Raw genomic sequence first — 6,479 nt, forward strand, 5'->3', positions numbered from 1 at the left:
ACGGCTAAGTGCTGTTCTTATTCACAATGCATCGTGGAGTGCCTGAATACAGCCCTTAGCCATGGTATATTGGCCATACACCACAAACCGTCGAGGTGCCTTATTGCTATTATAAACTGGTAACCAACGTAATTAGAGCTGTAAAAATACATAGTTTGTCATACCTGTGATATATACGGTCTGATATACCACGGCTGTCAGCCAATCAGCATTCAGGGCTCGAACCACTCAGTTTATAACTTGCAATAGATCCCTTGTAACCACTGTAATATGAGAGCTTTTTAGTTTCGTAACCACTGAAACATGAGAGCAGTTTAGTAGAACAGTTTCCATAAGAGATTCCGTAAGGTGACAGACGGTAGGGCTCATGCTGTACTGTTGGTACTCATGAGAGTGCCTCCATGTGACCCACGGAATCTCCAGTGTAAAAATAGCAGCTTGGTCACAGAGAGGCAGACAGGCTAAAATACAGATGACTAACAACTAACAACTTTGTAAACAACTAAACAAGCAGTTGAAGTTACACAGAACACAGAAGCGGTCAATTTACACAGGTAAGAAAATGTATTTGTGTACGCAATGTCTTATCACTAATTGTACCTATGGATGTCTTCATTGTTTTCATATACGATTTATAGCTTAGGGGAAAATCTGGTTATTTTCACGCAATAATTGTGTGTTGTGCAGTGCAAGGTACAGACAAACTTCAGCAAACAACTGTTTTGGAACTAAAAGCAGAGCGAAACCAAGATGTTTCCATGTGAGATTGATAAAGGACCATTCAGACTCTTGAGCTGAAAGTAATATATATGAAGACATACATTTATAAAAGCATGCAATCCTGTTCAAGTGCTTGTTACCATGACTTCAGTTGTTTTATATATCAATAGTCAGTCACAGCAGTCTGTTCCTAAGTCTAAATATCAAATAGAATTTAACGAACATAGCCCCCCCCCCCCATAATTCCACCATTACTAAAACCACAAGGTATCTTAATGTTATTCAAATTTACATACTTGTATAATTTTCTGACTTTTAAAGTGGAAGTTCAGGATTTTCTGGTTCCTCACCATGCTGTAGTCTATGGGCCAGGAGAAAATGTCATCCATGTTTTGTTTTTCTTTAAAACCATCTAACATCAAGTAAAATCCTGAACTTCTCCATTAATGATTATTCAGTCTAGACTATTCAGCAAGGTTAAAGTCACGTCACATGTTTTCTAGGTTTCAGTGTGGTATGACTGTGGTCAGAGACCAAATGTGTCAGTGTGGTCAGAGGTATTACACCGTGAGGTGAGCTTAGCAAAGCCGACTGCTGTGACTGTTCTCATCAAAATGCTGTGGTGATGATTGATGTGCCACACATACAGAGTATGGTTACCTTTAGCATATATATATACAGTGGGGAGAACAAGTATTTGATACACTGACGATTTTGCAGGTTTTCCTACTTACAAAGCATGTAGAGGTCTGTACATTTTATCATAGGTACACTTCAACTGTGAGAGACGGAATCTAAAACAAAAATCCAGAAAATCACATTGTATGATTTTTAAGTAATTAATTTGCATTTTATTGCATGACATAAGTATTTTATATATATCAGAAAAGCAGAACTTAAAATTTGGTAGAGAAACCTTTGTTTGCAATTACAGAGATCATACGTTTCCTGTAGGTCTTGACCAGGTTTGTAAACACTGCAGCAGGGATTTTGGCCCACTCCTCCATACAGACCTTCTCCAGATCCTTCAGGTTCGGGGCTGTCGCTGGGCAATACGGACTTTCAGCTCCCTCCAAAGATTTTCTATTGGGTTCAGGTCTGGAGACTGGCTAGGCCACTCCAGGACCTTGAGATGCTTCTTACAGAGCCACTCCTTAGTTGCCGTGGCTGTGTGTTTCGGGTCGTTGTCATGCTGGAAGACCCAGCCACGACCCATCTTCAATGCTCTTACTGAGGGAAGGAGGTTGTTGGCCAAGATCTCGCAATACATGGCCCCATCCATCCTCCCCTCAATACGGTGCAGTCGTCCTGTCCACTTTGCAGAAAAGCATCCCCAAAGAATGATGTTTCCACCTCCATGCTTCACGGTTGGGATGGTGTTCTTGGGGTTGTACTCATCCTTCTTCTTCCTCCAAACACGGCGAGTGGAGTTTAGACCAAAAAGCTCTATTTTTGTCTCATCAGACCACATGACCTTCTCCCATTCCTCCTCTGGATCATCCAGATGGTCATTGGCAAACTTCAGACGGGCCTGGACATGCGCTGGCTTGAGCAGGGGGACCTTGCGTGTGCTGCAGGATTTTAATCCATGACGGCGTAGTGTGTTACTAATGGTTTTCTTTGAGACTGTGGTCCCAGCTCTCTTCAGGTCATTGACCAGGTCCTGCCATGTAGTTCTAGGCTGATCCCTCACATTCCTCATGATCATTGATGCCCCACAAGGTGAGACCTTGCATGGAGCCCCAGACCGATGGTGATTGACCGTCATCTTGAACTTCTTCCATTTTCTAATAATTGCGCCAACAGTTGTTGCCTTCTCACCAAGCTGCTTGCCTATTGTCCTGTAGCCCATCCCAGCCTTGTGCAGGTCTACAATTTTATCCCTGATGTCCTTACACAGCTCTCTGGTCTTGGCCATTGTGGAGAGGTTGTTTGATTGAGTGTGTGGACAGGTGTCTTTTATACAGGTAACGAGTTCAAACAGGTGCAGTTAATACAGGTAATGAGTGGAGAACAGGAGGGCTTCTTAAAGAAAAACGAACAGGTCTGTGAGAGCCGGAATTCTTACTGGTTGGTAGGTGATCAAATACTTATGCAATGCAATAAAATGCAAATTAATTACTTAAAAATCATACAATGTGATTTTCTGGATTTTTGTTTTAGATTCCGTCTCTCACAGTTGAAGTGTACCTATGATGAAAATGACAGACCTCTACATGCTTTGTAAGTAGGAAAATCTGCAAAATCGGCAGTGTATCAAATACTTGTTCTCCCCACTGTATATATACACTGCTCAAAAAAATAAAGGGAACACTAAAATAACACATCCTAGATCTGAATGAATGAAATAATCTTATTAAATACTTTTTTCTTTACATAGTTGAATGTGCTGACAACAAAATCACACAAAAATTATCAATGGAAATCAAATTTATCAACCCATGGAGGTCTGGAATTGGAGTCACACTCAAAATTAAAGTGGAAAACCACACTACAGGCTGATCCAACATTGATGTAATGTCCTTAAAACAAGTCAAAATGAGGCTCAGTAGTGTGTGTGGCCTCCACGTGCCTGTATGACCTCCCTACAACGCCTGGGCATGCTCCTGATGAGGTGGCGTATGGTCTCCTGAGGGATCTCCTCCCAGACCTGGACAAAAGCATCCGCCAACTCCTGGACAGTCTGTGGTGCAACGTGGCGTTGGTGGATGGAGCGAGACATGATGTCCCAGATGTGCTCAATTGGATTCAGGTCTGGGGAACGGGCTGGCCAGTCCATAGCATCAATGCCTTCCTCTTGCAGGAACTGCTGACACACTCCAGCCACATGAGGTCTAGCATTGTCTTGCATTAGGAGGAACCCAGGGCCAACTGCACCAGTATATGGTCTCACAAGGGGTCTGAGGATCTCATCTCGGTACCTAATGGCAGTCAGGCTACCTCTGGCGAGCACATGGAGGGCTTTCCCGACCCCCAAAGAAATGCCACCCTACACCATGACTGACCCACCGCCAAACCGGTCATGCTGGAGGATGTTACAGGCAGCAGAACGTTCTCCACGGCGTCTCCATTCTCCACGTCTGTCACATGTGCTCAGTGTGAACCTGCTTTCATCTGTGAAGAGCACAGGGCACTAGTGGCGAATTTGCCAATCTTGGTGTTCTCTGGCAAATGCCAAACGTCCTGCACGGTGTTGGGCTGTAAGCACAACCCCCACCTGTGGACGTCGGGCCCTCATACCACCCTCATGGAGTCTGTTTCTGACCGTTTGAGCAGACACATGCACATTTGTGGCCTGCTGGAAGTCATTTTGCAGGGCTCTGGCAGTGCTCCTCCTGCTCCTCCTTGCACAAAGGCGGAGGTAGCAGTCCTGCTGCTGGGTTGTTGCCCTCCTACGGCCTCCTCCACGTCTCCTGGTAGCGCCTCCATGCTCTGGACACTACGCTGACAGACACAGCAAACCTTCTTGCCACAGCTCGCATTGATGTGCCATCCTGGATGAGCTGCACGACCTGAGCCACTTGTGTGGGTTGTAGACTCTGTCTCATGCTACCACTAGAGTGAAAGCACCGCCAGCATTCAAAAGTGACCAAAACATCAGCCAGGAAGCATAGGAACTGAGAAGTGGTCTGTGGTCACCACCTGCAAAACCAGTCCTTTATTGGGGGTGTCTTGCTAATTGCCTATAATTTCCACCTGTTGTCTATTCCATTTGCACAACAGCATGTGAAATTTATTGTCAATCAGTGTTGCTTCCTAAGTGGACAGTTTGATTTCACAGAAGTGTGATTGACTTGGAGTTACATTGTGTTGTTTAAGTGTTCCCTTAATTTTTTTGAGCAGTGTATATACACTACCAGTCAAAAGTTTGGACACACCTACTCATTCAAGGGTTTTTCTTTCTTTTTTACTATTTTCTACATTGTAGAATAATCAAAACTATGAAATAACACATATGGAATCAAGTAGTAACCAAAAAAGTGTTAAACAAATCAAAATATATTTTATATTTGAGATTCTTCAAATAGCCTTCCTTTGCCTTGATGACAGCGTTGCACACTCTTGGCATTCTCTCAACCAGCTTCACCTGGAATGCTTTTCCAAAAGCTTTTCCAAAATATGCTTAGCACTTGTTGGCTGCTTTTCCTTCACTCTGCCGTCCGACTCATCCAAAACCATCTCAGTTGGGTTGAGGTCGGGGGATTGTGGAGGCCAGGTCATCTGATGCAGCACTCCATCACTCTCCTTCTTGGTAAAAGAACCCTTACACAGCCTGGAGGTGTGTTGGGTCATTGTCCTGTTGAAAAACAAATGATAGTCCCACTAAGCCCAAAAGAGATGGGATGGCGTATCGCTGTAGAATGCTTTGATAGCCATGCTGGATAAGTGTGCCTTGATTTCTAAATAAATCACAGACAGTGTCACCAGCAAAGGACCCCCACACCATAACACCTCCTCCTCCATGCTTTACAGTGGGAACTACACATGCCGGAGATCATCCATTCACCCACACCGCATCTCACAAAGTCACTGCGGTTGGAACCAAAAATCTCCAATTTGGACTCCAGACCAAAGGACAAATTTCCACCGGTCTAATGTCCATTGGTCGTGTTTCTTGGCCCAAGCAGGTGTCTTCTTCTTATTGGTGTCCTTTAGTAGTGGTTTCTTTGCAGCAATTCGACAATGAAGGCCTGATTCACACAGTCCCCTCTGAACAGTTGATGTTGAGATTTGTCTGTGACTTGAACTCTGTGAAGCATTTATTTGGGCTGCAATTTCTGAGGCTGGTAACTCTAATGAATTTATCCTCTGCAGCAGAGGTAACTCTGGTTCTTCCATTCCTGTGGTGGTCCTCATGAGAGCCATTTTCATCATAGCACTTGATGGTTTTTGCGACTGCACTTGAAGAAACTTTAAAAGTTCTTTAAATGTTCCGTATTGAATGACCGTCATGTCTTAAAGTAATGATGGACTGTCGTTTCTCTTTGCTTATTTGAGCTGTTCTTGCCATAACGTGGACTTGGTCTTTTGCCAAATATGGCTATCTTCTGTATACCTGACCCCCCCACACACACACCTTGTCACAACACAACTGATTGTCTCAAACGCATTAATAAATAAATACATTCCACAAATTAACTTTTAACAAGGCACACCTGTTAATTGAAATGCATTCCAGGTGACTACCTCATGAAGCTGGTTGAAAGAATGCCAAGAGTGTGCAAAGCTGTCATCAAGACAAAGCTCTAGCAGGGCAGAAATTTGACGAACTGACTTGTTAGAAAGGTGGCTGTCACGTCTCCTCCTGTTGCTCCCCTCCGGCACTCTGATTCGCCGGTCTACTGAGCCACCGGTATGAGTGCACCATCTCGGCTACACCGGAATGGAAACCCAACGCACCCTAATCACCTCCAGCGCACCTGCACCTCATCATCTCATCACCACCCCTATTTAGCCCTGGACTGTTCTGGATGATGTTGTGTGTGATTGTTTAGCTTCGTGTCGTTTACTCTATCTTTGTTATTTCTCTTGCTCATTGTTAAGTACACCTTGACCTTGTTAATTCCTGCGTCTGCCTCTTTGTATACTCAGTACGCGTCACAGAATTACACACCAAATGAAAATGGATGCAGCAGGTGTTTTTCCGAGTGCCTCGACCAGCAACAGCTTTCCCAGTTGAACGCCGCCATGCAGAAAGTGCTCCAAACTCTGCATAATCTGCCCGGCGCTCCGGTTCCACCTCGGGGAGCGCGAGTGCC

This window comes from Coregonus lavaretus (assembly GCF_964263955.1).
Source record: "Coregonus lavaretus genome assembly, chromosome: 14".
NCBI classification, from domain to species: Eukaryota; Metazoa; Chordata; class Actinopteri; order Salmoniformes; family Salmonidae; genus Coregonus; species Coregonus lavaretus.